Source organism: Microcaecilia unicolor, chromosome 1, assembly GCF_901765095.1.
Source record: "Microcaecilia unicolor chromosome 1, aMicUni1.1, whole genome shotgun sequence".
NCBI classification, from domain to species: Eukaryota; Metazoa; Chordata; class Amphibia; order Gymnophiona; family Siphonopidae; genus Microcaecilia; species Microcaecilia unicolor.
Genome location: NC_044031.1, coordinates 60,364,294 through 60,383,340, shown reverse-complemented (window position 1 = coordinate 60,383,340; position 19,047 = coordinate 60,364,294). Strand labels below are relative to the sequence as shown.

The 19,047-nt window shown below is 43.0% G+C and overlaps 1 long non-coding RNA gene across 1 annotated transcript in view; it reads right to left on the bottom strand.

The window, feature by feature from the left end:
• Positions 1 to 11,617, bottom strand: part of LOC115466482 — a 51,887-nt gene extending 40,270 nt beyond the window's left edge. The window contains exon 1 of the long non-coding RNA XR_003941555.1: positions 11,543 to 11,617. This is a non-coding gene — a long non-coding RNA (uncharacterized LOC115466482). The remainder of the gene's footprint in view (positions 1 to 11,542) is intronic.
• Between the last annotated feature and the right edge of the window lie 7,430 nt (positions 11,618 to 19,047).

The following is a 19,047-nucleotide window of genomic DNA, read 5'->3' as shown; positions in this document are numbered from 1 at the left end:
GGGATTATTTTTGGGGGCGGTACAATTAGTGGAGTAGCAAGGCAGTTGCAGGGAGTATTTTTAGGGGTTGGGGCTTTTTGTATATGTTGTGTCTCTTGTGGGTAGTGTAGTTTTGGGGAGTGGGATAGTATACAGGAGGATGGGGCAGTTGTACAGGTTAGCATTTGGGGGTGGAGTGGTTTGTGGGGTGGTGAGATAGTTGCAGGAAGTAGCTTTATTGTAGTCGGGAAATTTATAGGGGGTAGAGGGAGTAGTTTCTTGGAGTGAAGTAGTTTACATTGGGTAGTTTTAGGGCATGGGGCAGTTTAGTGGTCATGTGGCAGTTGCAGGGTTTACTTTTTTGGCTGTAGGGGCAGTATGCGGGGTACATACCACGGTCTGATCCACAGGATACTGATATCTATATAAGACTTTGTATCCGTGATCTGATCTCTTTCATAGGGTAAAACGTTTCCCTCCACTTCTCAATCCAGTCTGCCCAGGTTAGAGCACAAGTTGAGAAACATTTCTGAGCAACAAAACTCAACCAAGCAACAGCATAGCATGAATTACTCAGCTTTATCAAAGCTGGCTTGACAACCCCACATTCAAATACTGGTTTTGATTCAACGGGGCCCAAATCGTTTCACCCGCATCTGGGCTTCATCAGGAAAGGCAGTGGTAGAGGAAGGAAATGACCAACCCAGGCTTTGAATTCCACTTTTCCAAGAAACAAAATTCCCTCATTGCTGAAGAATTGGACTCCCAGTTACTTGAGGATTCACTAACGGGCTCATTTTCAAAAGAGAGACGTCCAGATCAGTATTTTCGAAACCTATTTTTAGATGTTTTTCTATGAAGCCATCAGAAGTACGTTGGTGATAATAAATAATTGGCACGCACATCTGCTCTGCACTCCTATAACCTTTGCATCTAATTCATATAACCTTTCCTCTCCTCAGCCCCCATTGTACCTGACATACATATATGCCTTATTCGACCACAATATCACCTTGTATTTGTTTCTCTACCGGACTTGGCGAATGCCTTTACGGTACTCTGTAAGCCACATGGAGCCTGCAAATAGGTGGGAAATGTGGGATACAAATGAAACAAATAATAATAATAATAACAACCTCATAATTAAATCATAATTGCAGGGGTATATAAGTCGTTGGTGAGGCCCCACCTGGAGTATTGTGTTCAGTTTTGGAGGCCATATCTTGTTAAGGATGTAAAAAGAATTGAAGCGGTGCAAAGCAGGGGCGTATCTGCGTGGGGCCACAGGGGCCTGGGCCCCCACAGATTTCGCCCTGGCCCCCCTCCCGCCGCCAACCCTCCCCCGCTAATGTTGTTTACCTTTGCTGGCAGGGGACCCCAACCCCCGCCAGCCGAGGTCCGCTTCCGCTTGCTTTTAAAAATAATTCTTCAGCTGGCGGGGGACCCCAACTCCCGCCAGCCGCCGAGGTCTTCAAAGTTCTTGTTCGTCGTCCTCCTCCGTGGCCATGCTGTATGCTGCTGATTCGGAGTCTGTCTGACGTCACACCACGTTGTGGTTGGGAGGCGGGGATAGTGCGGGGCAGACTTATATGGTCTGTGCCCTGAAGAGCACAGGTACAAATCAAAGTAGGGTATACACAAAAAGCAGCAAATATGAGTTATCTTGTTGGGCAGACTGGATGGACCGTGCAGGTCTTTTTCTGCCGTCATCTACTATGTTACTATGTTACTATGTATTGATTTAAAGCTGTCTAGCCTTCTCTTAGGAGCAGCAGCATTTGTTGTTAAAGCTGAGAAATTCATGCTATGCTGTTGCTTGGTTGAGTTTTGTTGCTCAGAAATGTTTCTCAACTTGTGCTCTAACCTGGGCAGACTGGATTGAGAAGTGGAGGGAAATGTTTTACCCTATGAAAGAGATCAGATCACGGATACAAAGTCTTATATAGATATCAGTATCCTGTGGATCAGACCGTGGTGTGTACCTCGGTTTCTGATATCAAATATCAATATTTGATATTGTTTTTACACAACTCTTTAAGATTGTGTTTGGCTGTTGTTCAGTCTTTGCGGTATTAGATTGCGTAATCGGGATCAACAGTCCATACTGTTTTTGTATATTTATTAGCGCACCAATCCCGGAACTACCGTGGGTGACTATAATTAATATGATCCATTTGTGGACAAATAACCTGGCTAGAACCATGGTTGTACCTTAAGGAGAAGTTGACAGGATGGGAGGAGATAGGGGAAGTGGAACAACAGTGGTCTGAGCTAAAAAGAGCTCTAATAATGACAACAAACCTTTATGTAAAGTACAGTACAGTCTTGATTATCTGACGGAAATGGAACCGGCCTCTTGTCGGATAAGTGAAAAGTCAGATAATATGGAAAACAATGGTAACCCCTCAAACAATGCACAGAAAACATACTTTATGCATGAAGAAAAAGCATAGGGTACCTTTAATTTTAAAATATTGTTTATTAACACTAATCAGCAGTGGCGTACCAAGGGGGGGCGGTGGGGGCGGTCCACCCCGGGTGCACGCCGCTGGGGGGTGCCGTGGCACACGCTCGGCTCCGAGTTCGCTATCTTCGCTCGTTCGCTGCAGCTCCCTCTGCCCCGGAACAGGTTACTTCCTGTTCCGGGGCAGAGGGAGCTGCAGCGAATGAGCGAAGTTAGCGAACTTTTCGGAGCCGACAGGCGCGCGCCGCGGCACCCCCCCAGCAGTGTGCACCCGGAGGGTGTCATTTCGCTGGGGGGGGGGGGCACATCGGCGATCCGCCCCGGGTGCCATCCTGGCTAGGAACGCCACTGCTAATCAGCAATTTAAAAATAATGAACAACATTGTACAGCAGGCAATTTGAGCACAAATACAGAGCAGTATACACAGCACAGCAATTGTACAGCAGGCAATACTGTACAGGTACAGAATCAAGCAAGGGAAACCATATTTAGCAACTGCATATACAGAAATGCAGTGCAAAGCAGAGCCCCATTTCTCAAGATCACTGCATGTTCAGCTTCACTGGAGTTGTCCTCTCCAGTCAATAACAGTACAGTACTGTATGAAGCAGAAACCAAGACAGTAGAACAAAGCAGAGCTCCATGTTGGAAACTTGGAAGCATGGAGGAGTGGCCTAGTGGTTAGGGTGGTGGACTTTGGTCCTGGGGAACTGAGGAACTGAGTTCGATTCCCACTTCAGGCACAGGCAGCTCCTTGTGACTCTGGGCAAGTCACTTAACCCTCCATTGCCCCATGTAAGCTGCATTGAGCCTGCCATGAGTGGGAAAGCACAGGGTACAAATGTAACAAAAATAGAATAGATACTATTGGAGATTCTACATGGAATGTTGCTATTCCACTTGCAACATTCCAAGTAGAAGGCTGCGCAGGCTTCTGTTTCTGTGAGTCTGACGTCCTGCACGTACGTGCAGGACGTCAGACTCACAGAAGCAGAAGCCTGCGCGGCCACATTGGTGATCTGCAAGGGCCGACTTCTACATGGAATATTGCTAGTTGAATAGAATCTCAAATAGTAGCAACAGTGGAGGAGTGGCCTAGTGGTTAGGGTGGTGGACTTTGGTCCTGTTGAACTGAGGAACTGAGTTTGATTCCCACTTCAGGCACAGGCAGCTCCTTGTGACTCTGGGCAAGTCACTTAACCCTCCATAGCCGCATTGAGCCTGCCATGAGTGGGAAAGCGCGGGGTACAAATGTAAAAAAAAACAAAAAACTGAAAACCCTCTGGATCTAAGAATGAGAGTAAGAATAAAGAAAGTGCTATAAATGTGAATGAACAAACAGTAATACAGTACAGTAGGTGTACATATGGTACTGCACATAAAATTCACTGTGCACAAAAATCTTACCATGGTTCAGTTTCTGCAAAAACACAGCCTCAGATCAAAAATGGATCCCTGGCAGGGAAAGCGGGCTCTCGGGTCACATAGTACAAGTCCAAAAGTTTCCGCAACAGCACAGTTTCAGATCAAAAATAGTTCCCTGGCTGGAAAGCAAGGTCTCTGCTCAAAACATCTTTAATGTTCAGTTTTTTTAGCACTTCCTTTCTAGAAAAGTTTCTGTTCTATAGACAAAACAACTTTTTTCCTCTTTTGACAGGCCCAAAATTGCTGCCATGCTGTAAAAGCAAGGTCTGGTTTAAACCTTTTTTAATGGGTTCCCTCGCTGTGAAAGTGGGGCCCCAGGTCCCAAAATTGCTGCCAATCTCTAAAAGCAAGATCTCAGCTTAACAGAAGAGAATCCGCACGTTTCTTAACTTGGATGAGGGGTACATGAAGGAACATCAGCTGCGCTACAAGGTTCCCTTGCAAAGAAGCACAATCTCAGGTAAAAACATGGCGTTCTTGCCGTGTGTGAAGCCAGAAAACAGGAAGAGAAGTCACATGCTTCTTAATGGCAACACAATGATGTCACTGGGGGGGGGGGGGGGGGGGGGGATCGGTCAGATATGCTGGATGGTTGGATTAGTGAAGGTCAGATAATCAAGAATGTACTATAAATAAAAGCAAGAGGGAAAAGATGCTGAAATGGTTCTCCAAGGATGTGGCTGAAAAAATAAAGATAAAAAGATGAGCCTTCAATAAATGCAACGGATCTGGAAAAGTTGAACAAAGGGAAGAATATCTGATAAACGTAAAAGAGATGAGGAGGGAAATCAGGAGGGCATAAGCACAAGATGAAATAATTGCTAGAAAGTTAAAATGAGGGCAACAAGGCTTTTATCAAACTTATTTATCTATTTTTTAGGATTTATTTACCGCCTTTTGAAGGAATTCACTCAAGGCGGTGTACAGTAAGAATAGATCAAACATGAGCAATAGGCAATTACAGCAGTAAAAATATTCAAGTAACAATACAAAGTATGGCATGGTATAGTACTTGCAATGACAACACAATACGTAATAGAACATTATAATTGTGCTGAAGGGTAAGGCAAAGTTGTAACATATAGATGAGAAAGAAAGTAGGAAGAATTTGAAAGTAAGGTGACTGATTTGAAGAAAGTTGCACATGAGGTCAGAGAGATGGTTAAATATTATCTCAGTTAGGCTAGGAGTGGTTAAACATGTCCCACTGCAGTATGTGCAGCCCGAGTCAATCCTTGTGTGTGTGAGTGAGACTAACAAGTTAGTTACTTCTTCCATGAAAGGCTTGGTTGAAGAGCCAAGCTTTCACCTGCTTCCTGAAGTAGAGATAGTCTTGGTTTTTTACTGTCAAACCTCTTAAGATTTGTTAACTGTAAAGTCTCAATATCTTGAAGGATAACCTTGGCACACCAGCACACACCTGAAGTCTCTTTATTTTCTGAAGTTTCCTTTATTGAATAAACACAGGTAATTTACTCACAGTCAGGGCACAGAGATTCCGTAATTCTGAGAGCTGTATCAGTGGTTGGAGGTAGAAATCTGAAGAGAGGCAGCTTTATTGCAGAGGTGAGAAAATAGTTGAACAGGTAGAAGTAGCTCAGAGCTAGGTGACTGGAGAGTGCAATACCTCATTAGGAAGATATAGTTTTGTTCAGAAAGGAGGGAATCCAGAGGTTGGATTATAAGAATGAAAGGTGTGAGGTATGGAAGATGGAGAAGAAAAAGGTTGCAATACTAAACAATACTTCAATTAGGTATTCAGGGAATAAGACCTTGGGTAAGGACCACAGATTGCTAGCAATGGTATATATGGGAGTGGAGCAGATAATAGGGTTGTGCACTGAATATGAATTTCATTTTGGTTTTAGCTTATTCTTTTTTTAAGGTATGTTTCCCTTATAGGATAGCACTTGTTGGGTAGGGCCCTTTCAACTATCTGTCTGCCTGTCTGTCCAGCCATATGCATAGATTTGTCTGCCCTTCCAAGGGCAACACCTATGCATATGGATAGAAGGGCAATAGTGACTGTGGCAAACAACGCCCTGGTTTGCTGCTGAGAATCCAATCCCTAGTGGCAGAGCAAGAAAATAGTGGATGGAGGACAATGAGATAGTGGAAAATGGGGAGGGGGGATGTGAGGGAAGAAAGAGGGAAAGGAGTTGGAGGGTGATAGGAAGGAGTGAGTGTAAGGAAAGGGGTAGTATGGAAGTGTGAGTGTGGGAGGCAAGGGATGGAAGGATAAGTGTGGGGGAGAGAGACAGTGAAAGGGGAGACAGTGCAAGAGTGGATGGGAGGTTGAGGAATTGACTGTAGGGGGCAGGGGAGAGAACACCTACAACCAGAGACACACACATACATACCCCTCAATATATTCATCTATACAGTCCATAGAGTCTTCAAGTCTATATATTCCATAGCACTCACACACACAGGCAGTCACCATATACATTCCATACAGTCACCCCTTAGGCTCCAACCATACAGCTGCTACCATGCTATGGAGATACAGTTTACTAAGACTTTTCCCACAGAGACCCTCAGAAGACACACCTTTCTGCTAGTGGACAAGGGGAAACACTGGAAGTACCTCCTTTTCAACCTGTTTTGTTTACTTTCCTTTTCTTTGTTATTTGTTTGAACATCCCCTCCCCCCCCCCACACACACAAATAGAAAAGTCCTATGAGGGGGAAAAATAAAAAATGTCTAGTCCCTTTCTCCAGGTTATCTATCCTGCTGATTAAAATTGTTTTATCCCCTCTCTTGACCCCTCCTTCCATGATCCAGACCTTCCTCCTGGCATGATCAATTTTCTTAAGGCATAAGAAATCTTCTCTCGCTCCTTCGCTACTGCTTATTCAAATGCTGCTGGTTGACCTGAGGCCAGTGATATTTTGTTAAATGGTATTCTGTAGTGTGAGGAACAAACTATTGGATAGAGAAGAGAGCTAGGGTTCAAATCCATCAAAACCAGTATCCTGTTTCCAACAGTGGCCAATCAAGGTCACAAGTACCTGGCAATATACCAAAGAAGTAAAACAAACATTTTGCTTAATGTGATCAATTTATCCAGTGTTTCTTTAACATCTGCCCAAATGTCATTGCTATGAAATCTCTAACGAAATCAACCAAAGTCTACACATCATGAACACCTGGGCAGATGCATTCCGACTGAAACTGAACGCAGAAAAAACTCAATGCCTCATACTTACCTCCCAATACAACACGAATAAATTTACCGCCATTAACACACGTAAACTAAATCTGCCAATCTCAGAAACTTTAAAAATCCTTGGAGTTACTATTGACCGCCACCTAACACTTGAGACTCACGCGAACAACACAACCAAAAAGATGTTCTACTCCATGTGGAAACTAAAAAGAATAAGACCATTCTTTCCAAGATCTGTCTTCCGCAACCTAGTGCAATCACTCATACTCAGTCACCTGGATTACTGCAACTCAATATACGCAGGCTGCAAAGAACAAATACTGAGGAAACTTCAAACAGCCCAGAATACAGCAGCCAGACTCATCTTCGGAAAACCAAAATACGAAAGTGCAAAACCCTTACGGGAGAAACTACACTGGCTCCCACTCAAGGAACGTATCACTTTTAAAGTATGCACCTTAGTCCACAAAATCATTCACGGTGAAGCCCCTGCATACATGTCTGATTTAATAGACCTGCCACCCAGAAACGCTAAAAGATCGTCCCAAACCTTCCTCAATCTCCATTTCCCTAAGTGCAAAGGCATAAAATACAAAGTACTGCACGGATCAATACACTCTCTTCTGAATTCTCTTCCCCCGTATTTTCACCACACCTAAAACTCTACCCACAGATAAAATTGTTAGACCTTTATGTTCCCTTGCTTTTGTTTTATCGCCCTATCAATTCCCCACTGTTATATTCCATTGTTCTATTCCCAAATGATATCCTGACTCTACTTTGTCTTCCCATAACTTTTCACAATGTAACCCATAATCGTACTGCAACAAATTGTATTTCCATCATTCACAATGTATTGTAAGCCACACTGAGCCCGCAAATAGGTGGGAAAATGTGGGATACAAATGCAAATAAATAAATAAATAAAAATCCAAAGGACTGTCATATGTACCTACCAAAACATTTGATTCATTCCAATTTAGAATAAATCTCGAGAAATTCATTCGTAGCTTGCAATTGAAGATTTTCTTTGGGGGAGCAGATACAGTGACATTCTAGAGTATATAATAAATCTCAATGGGTCCCGCCAATACCATTGGACCCTATTGTCAGTGTGTTCAAACAACTGGTTCTACGTGACATTCATAAATTTTATGATCATGAGTACCAAGGGCCCCGCTATAATCTTACCAAATCAGAACGACAAGCCTTACAAGATCTTAGAAAAGATAATAATTTGGTGATAAAACGTGCAGACAAGGGTGGGGCAGTGGTAGTGCAGGATAAGGTAGCATATGTCACTGAGGTTGAATCACAACTGGCAGATACATCAGCATACAGAGAATTACAAGAAGACTGTACACCAGAGGTACAACGAATTATTAAGGAAGTTACACAGAATGGACTTGAGCAGGGATTCCTCGCCCGTAAAGAGTACCGATATTTGAATAACACTACTCCGATAACCCCTGTACTTTATCTATTGCCCAAAGTACATAAAGATCCTGTACATCCACCAGGGAGACCTATAATGTCATCAAGAGGGTCCCTTTTAGAACCATTCTTAGTATATGTAGAAACATTCCTGAAAAGTTTTGTCCTAGAGTGTCAATCCTACATCAAAGATACCACATATTTTTTGACAATTCTACGTGACATACAACTACCTGCTACGAATCTTGTGATGGTCACACTTGACATTAAATCACTATACACGATGATACCTCAAGATGAGCTGCTAGATGTAGTTGAAGACACATTGGATAAGAGACCTACACTGCACGATGTTCCCACAGAATTTTTAATGACGTTGGCGAAACTTGCTTTATGTAAAACTTGTTTCCAATTTCAAGATAAACTCTATTTGCAAGTTTCAGGGGTTGCTATGGGGGTGACATTTGCCTCCACATTAGCAAATTTATTTATGGCTGCATTCGAAGACAAGTGGTTGACTGAATCCCCTTTTCATTCAAAAAAGATTTTATGGCGTCGATACATCAACAATGTTTTTATGTTGTGGAAGGGTACTTTGAAGGAATTAAATAATTTCCATACATGGTTAAATAGATGCCATGCTAGAATTCAATTCACGGTATCCCATTCAGAAACATCTATTCATTTCCTTGATGTGGAGGTTGCCTTGACCGAATCTGGATTTAGATCTAAAGTATACACAAAACCTTCAGATAGGAACACTATCTTAGAATATGGGAGCTGTCACCCTAGGTTCCTTCGGGACAGCTTACCTTTCTCCCAATTTCTTCGTTTCAGAAGAATATGTACAATAGAAGCGGATTTTCAACAACAGGCATGAACTTTTGGAATGAACCTCATACAAAGAAAATATCCTAAGCATGTTTTGAAACAAGCATTTCTACGAGCCAAATATAACAACAGGGACTTACTTTTAATGACGAAAAAGAATGATGAACCTGAACAACAAATTATGACTTTTGTCATGCGATATGCCCCAGGAGGTGGGATGATGGCTAAAATCATTAAGCAGCACTGGGACATTATGCAGGCACAACCCTTATTCAGACAATGTAGGACTGCATTCTCACGAGCAAGAAATCTTAAAGAGTTGTTAAGCCCCGCAGAGCTACCTACTGTGAATACTGCTGCGGTACGGATAGGTAATTTCAAATGCAACAAACCAAGTTGTAGGACATGTGAACTCACCATTGAGACTGACAGCTTGTGCCACAATGGACACGCCTATCAATTAAGACACTACACCACTTGCTGGACGGCATACATCATTTATTACATTATTTGTCCCTGCCACAAGGTTTATATTGGAAAATCCAGCAGATCTCTGAATGCTAGGATGACCGAACACAGATCACGTATCACAGTGCAGAACCTGGGAGCTTCTCTTGTGCAACATTGTCTGAAAAACAAACACACCATTGAGTCGTTACGCTGCATGGTGATTGATCATGTCATGCCCATCTCCAGAGGGGGCGATCGCAACAGAAGACTATTACAACGTGAAATCTTCTGGATTTACCATTTGGATACTACCGAACCTAAGGGATTAAATACATACATCCAATGGGGCTGTTTTATGTAAAGATTATCCACATAATTTTGACCAATAGTGATCCAGAAGTACTTCAGGGAGTTAGATACTTCCGGTGTTATAGGTATATAAAACATTGCTGCCGCCATGTCAGGGTTCCTGGGTAGGAGCCATACACTGAAGGAGACAAACCATAAGCCTCGAACTATGATGAATTTACTGGAGAACAACAAATAGAGAGTATTTTGTTAACTCTCTTTTGTGTTTTGCTCTCGTAGGACTTTCCCTTGACAAAACGACTTATGCGAAACAGGCACCTGTCGGGATTGCAGCCATACCCGGGAGCTTATACAGATAAGTCACCATTAGCTATGCTAAGTTGTCTCCAATGTGTAAAAGCGTTTTTTGAAATGCAGAGTGGTCGCATAGCGCATTGAGCAATTGGAGATTAATATGTGCTAAGCAATATAAAGAATAACATTGAAATAATAATTAACAAAAAACATAAATATAAACAAAAAGCGAAGGACGGTTGGGGGCTGTCTATGATTAAAACTATCACGTAAGAAGGCACACCTGGTAGGTGTTAATAAAGTAGCCTCAGTGAATATATGAGACTTCCCCACTACAACCGTTGTTAAGACCAGCTGGCATTGTTCATTATCTACCACTTGTTTGTTTGCTATATATCCAAGTTGGACTGGTAGATTACCGCCATTAAAATTTGACAGTCATCCTAGAAAAAAGCAGTGGGTTTTCCCAAGTCTATCTTAATAAAGGCTGATGAACTTTTCTTTTAGGAATATATCCAAAACTTTTTTAAACCCTTCTAAGCTAACTGCTTTTACCACATTCCCTGGCAATGAACTCCAGAGTTTAATTAAACGTTGAGTGAAGAAATATTTTCTCAGGTTTGATCTAAATTTACTACTTAGTAGCTTCATTACATGCCCCCTAGTCCTTGTATTTTTGGAAAGAGTAAACTTTGGGGACTCTCTTTTGGACAAACAACCCTTTCCTGGAATTGTTGCCAATATGCTTTTGGGATGCACCCTGCCCATTCCAAGATGGCAGCCTTGATGTTGGGCTGGGCACCTTAGAAAGTGGTTTGGTGGCTACAGGTTAAGATGTTACCTAAAAAGTAGACCATGCTGTTTCCAACCATCCTGTCATTGAAGCAGTTCATTCAGAGTTCACTAGGAATTAGTCCAGGTCATCCTCAGTGGTCATCTTAGGCAACACATAAATTGACGAGTTCACCTGGGACACAAGCTGTGGCATTTGAGCCAAAGAGCACAGTAGCAGCTCTATAGATTTTTTTGCAAAGTTTGCTGTTGTTCAGATTACACCTGCACAATTTCCTGCATCTGCAGGCTGCCTCTACACTAGGGTCTGGAGTAACCTTTCCATGCTGGTTTACCACACTAGTGCACACTATAAAAAGAACAATAGGAACAACCAAAAAAAAAAAATCCTACCTGAACGGCTCTGACTAAACTTCTCCTGGTCATTCCAAAGGGCAAGACTAATCCTCTTTAGCTCAAATCCTTGGTTCTATGCAGCAGTAAGACTCACAGCTCCAGAGGTTGATTGATTTGCCTCCTTTTTACTCAAGGAACGGCAGATCCCACACCAGAACCATATATGGTAAAGTAAGTGAGCATAGGCCTAGAAGCTTTCACAAACAAGGCCAGACAAGGTTTTAAAGTGAACACAAAAATCTTTAACAATGTGATTCAAATATAGGAACCTGTTCTTCTCACATAAGGTGGAAGTGCAGCAGCAACAAAACAAAATGGGGCCTGATTGTTACCAGACCACAGAAATGTTTTGGGGTGCATAGAGTTTAAAATAACCTATTTTCCTACCTCCTGATTACCCCTCAGATCCTTAAAAGGTATCTCAAGCATATTCATTGTGGATATCCTGAAAACCTGACTGGAAAGGTATGTCCCGAGGACTGGTTTGAGAATCCCTGATCTAGCAGGTACGAGTTATGGTTTTGGGAAAGCTTTCTAATAGATCTGTAGGAAAGGTATATATGGGCACGTAGGAGAGTTACTACTACTACTACTATTTAGCATTTTTTATAGCGCTACAAGGCTACAACAAGTTGTGGTAGAAATGTGTTTGTCAGGAGCAGGGAGTGCATATGCATTTGGGGAACATATGAGTGGGCTGGGTGGAATTATGGGTGGGGATTGGTGTGTGATGGGTGTGTGGCTGTAGAAGTCTGTGGGTTGTAGGATTGAATGAGGTTGTAAGTTGCTTAGGAGGTGTGTATGGTTACAGTATGTGCAGAGAAAGTAGGAATGAATGGGTTGTGTAGAGGTGTAGATGATGTGGGTATGGAGGGTGTGTAGGAATATGAGATCTGTGTATGCAGGTGGGTATATGTGGGTGTGGGGTGTAAATGTGCATGGGTGGTAGATGAGTGGTGTGTGTGAGAGTATCTGCTAAGGAAATATGTTGTTTGTGATTTTATATGGAGATGTGAGTATGTGGTGGGTTTGTGGTTGTAGAAATGTGAGTGTGTGTGTGTGTGTTGTGTCTGTGGTATAGTTGTGATATGGACATGTTTGTGGGTGAAAAGCTAGTTTCAATTGCCAAGATAACTGCATTAATTATTATGAAGCAATAGAAAGAAAATTCAGAACACCAGCTTTCCCATTGCTGTTTTTCGGGTAGGAGGCCAGCCAAACCAATAGAAGGAGCAGAAGCAGTATTTATTCCAGGAATCTCTTAGTCACATGGGGAAAATTAAAGGGATGCTGAGCCCTCCAGAAAAATCTGGGTGGGGCAGCTTTGGCTGTCCCGCTTCATTTTCCGGACCTAAGGAAATATGACAAACAAATCCTAACTTTAGAAAATGGGTGCGATCTTTCTCTGTTGTATTGCTATGGAAATACAATTTCAAACGCAGCAGAGATTTTATCTTGAAAAATGCAAATTGTAAAGTGCTTGCTGGAAGCAGAGCACAGCGGTGTGTCTCAGTTACTCTAGCTCACTGCTCCCCCCCCCACCCCCCAAGAAAGTTTGCAGTGTTAGAAGAACTGAGAGCACTAGCGGTAACAATGATTGTGGTGGAGGCATGGACAACCATGGCGCCTTCTGTTTCCCAGTTGAAACTTCTATGGGGTCAGATATGGAATGAACTGATTGTCAGGACCGCAGAGAGATGGCCAATGGCTTAGCTAGGTGGGGCCACAGGGGCCTGGGCCCCCCATTTCATCCGAGGCTCTGGTTTTGCTGGTGGGGGTCCCCAACCCCTGCCAGCCGAAGCCTTCTTCAGCTCTGGTCTCCGGCACGCCACGTTCCCTGCCCTGTGCTCTTTCTTCCTTCTGACGTCCTGCACATTCCTTTAAGTGAAACTGAGCATGCTCAGTTTCACTTAAAGGAGTGTGCACAGGACATCAGCAAGAAGAAAGAACAGGGTAGCGAACGCGGTGGCGCCGGAGATCGGCGATGAAGAAGGCTTCAGCTAGCGGGGGGTTGGGGACCCCTGCCAGCAAAGGTATTTGCTACTGTGTGGTGCGGCGGGGAAAGCGACAAGACGGTGAGGGGAAGCAGCGAGGAGATGAAGGGGAGTGTCGAGGCAGGGGGGGGGATGAGGCGGCAGGGCGGCAGGCTAAAATGTGTCCCCCCCACCTCAGGCTCTGGCCCTCTCCCACCATGAGGTCTGGCTACACACCGGCATAGCTGGGCCTGGGGCAGAACCGGACCGCCACAAGCTGCCCCCCACTGACGCCACCCCCCACAATTCTGTAAGCCACCCCCCCCCCACACACACAACACATCTCTCACTCGCACCGCCACTCCTGCCTGCCCTCTTACATTTCAGTCTTTGCCTCCAACTGGGCCCGACGCGGGCAAGATGCTTCCTGCATACCTGATCTCATGGTCTGTCCTCTCCTGCTCCTGTCCATGCTGGCAATCAGTACCCGGATGATTGCATTAATGTGATACTGTGCTAATGCAATCATCCAGGTCCTGAGTTGCACATAGGAGCAGAAGAGGACAAACCCAGAAGTAGGCAGCAGGGAGAAGCTTGCCAGCGTCGGGCCTGGGGAAATTTGCCTCCCCTGCCCCCCTCTCGGCGACCCTGCTGATAGTGGCAGTGGCATAGGCTTCCAGGCTCAGTCTGCTCTCCTTCCAGGTGGTCTCTCTGTGAGGTGTGAATTGCAGCCACACATAAGAACACACTGGCACATAAGGATGGATGGACAGATGGACAAAATCTCAATGGACAGTTTTGTGATATACATATATTAGGGATGGGCAACGATTAAGAATTTTAACCGCAATCGATTGTGCGATTAAACCTTTTAATAGCACAGTTAAAAAGGTATACATTTTGGCCCATAAAGTGTAATTCTAACAAAATGTAACTTAAACTTTCAAAAGTGTCATATGCCTTTACAACATGCAATACTGAAAGTGAAGTGAAATGCAATGCAACGAGGAGAAGAAATAGAAATGAAAAAAAAAAAAAGAATAGGCAGCAAAATATATTCCGTAGGTGTGGTCTCCAGAACTGCATGCAGTACTCCAAAAGAGGGCTTTTGGATTTGCATTAAAGAAGATTTGGTTCCGGAGTAGAGAGTTGCACGGGGACAGAAATCTTACCCATCCCCGCCCGTCCATGCTGGAATCTTACCCATCCCCACCCGTCCCCACTGGAATCTTACTCGTCCCCACCCATCCCTGCAAAAATGTAACCCGTCCCCACCCATCCCTACAAGAATTTAACCCATCCCCACCCATCACTGTAAGAACTTAATGGTACATAAAAGAAAATTCCAGTCAGCTCCCTCAGTCTCTCTCTGGATTTGAGCCATAGCACTGTAGGCAAGGGAGTAATGGAAGCTGAAACTTGGAACACTCTGGTGTGCACCTGTAAGATTTGTCTCTGATTACTGGCACTGAGAGGTCACCACATGCATGCACCAGTAGGTCAGGTGACATCTGATGCTCATGCCTGTGTCAGAGCTGAGGTCTGCTCATCAGCCCAGGAGCAAAGAGGATTAATTGTAACATAGTATGTGACAGCAAATAAAGACCTGAATGGTCCATCCAGTCTGCCCAATAGTCACACTCATTATCAATTCATGATTAAATCAATGATTGTGATATTATATACTTGATTATGGTGTTTCTTTTGTGTTTCTGGAACATAGACCATAGAAGTCTATCTGGCCCTATCCTTATGTTCCAACTGCTGGAGTTGTTGTTGAAGCCCACTCCAGTCTATTCATCTTCTCATTTGTGGGACAAAGATCATAAAAATCTATCCAGAACTGTCCTTATGTTCCAGCTACTGAAGTTGCTGTCTAAGTCCTTTCCAGCCCATCCTAAACCAGATTTCCATATATTAGACACAGACCATACAAGTCTGCCCAGTATTGGCCCTAGTTAATCACAGCCAGAGTCGCCATCTAAGCATTACGCCACACATCCACACACATGCAGCCATTTCAGGTTAGGTTTTTTATAACTTCCATTTTCTAATTAGAGATCCTCTGTGTTCATCCCACGTCTTTTTGAATTCCATCAACATTTGTGTCTCTACCACCCCCTTAATGGAAACAATTTCCACATTTGTGCTGTTAAAGCAAGGAGGAAGAGGAGGAGGAGACAGCACTCAAAGAATTTGGTACTCGGTAGATGAGAGGCTGGTGCAGGTGTAGCTTACACTTCCATGGGAACCCTGCAGAACTGCTTCCATCCCCGCGGGAACCCCACAGGAACTGCTTCCGTCCCCGCGGGAACCCCGCAGAACTGCTTCCGTCCCCGCGGGAACCCCACAGAACTGCTTCCGTCCCTGCGGGAATCCCGCAGGTTCCGCGGGATTCCCGCAAACCCCGTTCCCGTGCAGCTCTCTATTCAGGAGTTCTGAGTCTTCACAGTGATGTTCTATTCTCTGGTTAACTGCATGCTAATCTCCTGAGCAGGCAGAGCCTATCAGGAGAGAGAGCACAACAGTAAAAACCTGCATACTGCAGTAGCTATCTCAGGGGACAGTAGAAACTTGTACACTACGGTAGCCATTGATGAACACTGCAAGGTTACAGTAGACAATTGAACACTGCAGCAGCCATCTCAGAAGGCAGTGAAAAGTTTGTGGACATTCTCATAGTGGCACATGTGGGGCTATCGTGGAAGCAGTACACGACAGAAGAATATTTGGTTAGCTAAGCAAATAGAAGCATCTGTGAATAGACTCTTACTAGTGCTCAGGCTGTATAATTAACTAGCTGGTAGATGCACAGCTAGCAAAAGTAACAATTCTTGCATAAGCCTCACCATTGCCACAGCAATCAGTAAAAGTATCCATTCCTGTAGGAAACACTGCCATCATTGCTATAGTGAAAGTAAACAAAGTTGCAACTTGGCATAGACCGAAGACACACTGCCTACAAGATATTCCACTTCTTTCAGTCTCAGACAAAGTATCTATTTGGGGACATACCTTCTCTCCAAAGCACACTCATTGCTTGCAAAAGAAAAAGATTACCATATATAGACTTCCTAGTCTCTCAGCAAAGGTAACATTTTGTGGCACAGGGCCAAGGTTTGCAGTCACAGTTAAAAAAAATAAAAACCAGTTTATCTTATAACATTGACAAAAAGGATTAGGTATTAACTTTATATGGGGAAATATGTAATTTTAACTTCAGTTTGACATATTGGCATCAATTACTGTTGCATAGCTTGAGTGAAATTGGTATTACAGGGGCTGCTCTGTCTTGGTTTCAAGGATCTTTGAGAAATAGATCGTATTGTAGAACTGGAAAGGGAAAGTTCTCCACAGAATAGAAGGCTTTTTATGGCGCTCCCTAGGGCTCCCCTTTGTTCCCATTACTGTTTAAAATATATTTGAGCTCTTTGGGGCAAACTCTTTTAGCTCTCAGAACTTCTATTCTCTCTTATGCTGATGATATCTTTTTTTCTAATTTCAATGTCAGTAGCAATTTCTGAAACATTGGACTCAATAAGAGACCAGATTGATCTGGTAGACTGTTGGGTGAAATGTTTATATTTAAAATTAAATAAAAATCCAGCTTAGTCTGGTTTGGTAATTCAATACCGGTCAATTTGATAAATGTTACTGTTTCATAGAGATTCTCCCAATAGATTTCCAATCTAAGGTGCTAGGAGTCATATTAGACTCCAATTTATCTTTTGTATCTCAGATAAATAATGTTGTTAAAACAATACTTTTTAAATATTCCCTTATCTCTTGTTTGTCCTGTCTGTCTGTCCTAATTAGATTGTAAGCTCTGTCGAGCAGGGACTGTCTCTTCATGTTCAAGTAACATAGTAACATAGAAACGTAGTAGATGACGGCAGAAAAACTACTACTACTACTACTACTATTTAGCATTTCTATAGCGCTACAAGGCATACGCAGCACTGCACAAACATAGAAGAAAGACAGTCCCTGCTCAAAGAGCTTACAATCTAAGCTGCACGGTCCATCCAGTCTGCCCAAGAAATGTGCCACTTTTTTGTGTATACCTTACCTTGATTTGTACCTGTCTTTTTCAGGGCACAGACCGTACAAGTCTGCCCAGCGCTATCCCTGCCTCCCAACCTCCAGTCCCGCCTCCCACCACCGGCTCTGGCACAGACCGTATAAGTCTGCCCAGCACTATCCCCGCCTCCCAACCTCCAGTCCCGCCACTCACCACCGGCTCTGGCACAGACCGTATAAGTCTGCCCAGCGCTATCCCCGCCTCCCAACCTCCAGTCCCGCCTTCCACCACTGGCTCTGGCACAGACCGTATAAGTCTGCCCAGCACTATCCCCGCCTCCCAACCACCAGCCCCGCCTCCCACTACCGGCTCTGCGCTGCGTACGTCTAGTAGTGCTATAGAAATGATAAGTAGTAGTATAGTAAATTACATCAGTTGCGTAGTATTCGATGAATTTACCTCAATAATAATTCGATTAATTTACCTCAATAATAATTCGGTATTTGGATTATTGTAATTCATTATACATTGGAGTATTGACGAAACAATTACGTACAATTCAGGTTGTACAGAATAAGGCAGATTGACTGACTGATGTTTGGTAAAAATAAGTATAAAAAAGCCTCTCAATTGGTGAAATTACTCTGTCTTTCAATCAGTGAACATTGCCATTGTAAAATTAATTGATTCGTCTTTAGGGCTTATTATGGTATGTGTCACTTTTATGATTACAATGATTGATATGGCCCAGAGTTTCAGTAGATGCAATATCAGTCTTTTAAAATATGGAATTCTCTTCCAAATTCTATTAGATCTATTTTATCTTACTTATTGTTTCATAAGTTTCTGAAAATATATATCTATTTTCTTCAGTATACAAGTTATGATTGTAACTTGTTATATTGTTTTACTGTGATTATTATTTTTAGTGATATATATGAGATTTAATTTTTAAATTAATTTATTTAGTGGATATAATTCTTAACAGTTATTTGTTAACTTCTTATGTTGCAATCTGCTTTGAATCAATCTTGAGATAGGGCAGAATATAAATATTGGTTGATGACGACGCTGATGATCTAGGTCCAATTCAGAGAAAATCACCACCATAGCAATATACATTCAGTTTGATGGGTGGGGCTGCAAGTTTAGGCTCTCTTTTAGAAAACAAAATTGAAGTTCTTTTTTCTTTTTTAAGCAAAACAGTTTTAAAGTTTAAAGTTCTCCATTGTACAGAATCATCTTTCCAGGCATTAATTCCTGAATTCTGATCACCTTTGTGTGGTTCTATTCAGCCTCTTTATCTTCTTCTTCTTGCTTTGTCTTTGCTGATTGTATCCAGTAATAAAGCTGTCCTTTGCTGTTCCTCTTTTCCCCGCTGGTTGTCTTACACTCTTGTCATCCCTTAAACCAGCCTGTGACTCATTATTTTTGTGGTTCCTAAATGCACCATCTAGCGGTTTCCTCCCATGCTCTGCATGCTTTCCTCGTTTGTGTGTGTGTTTTAA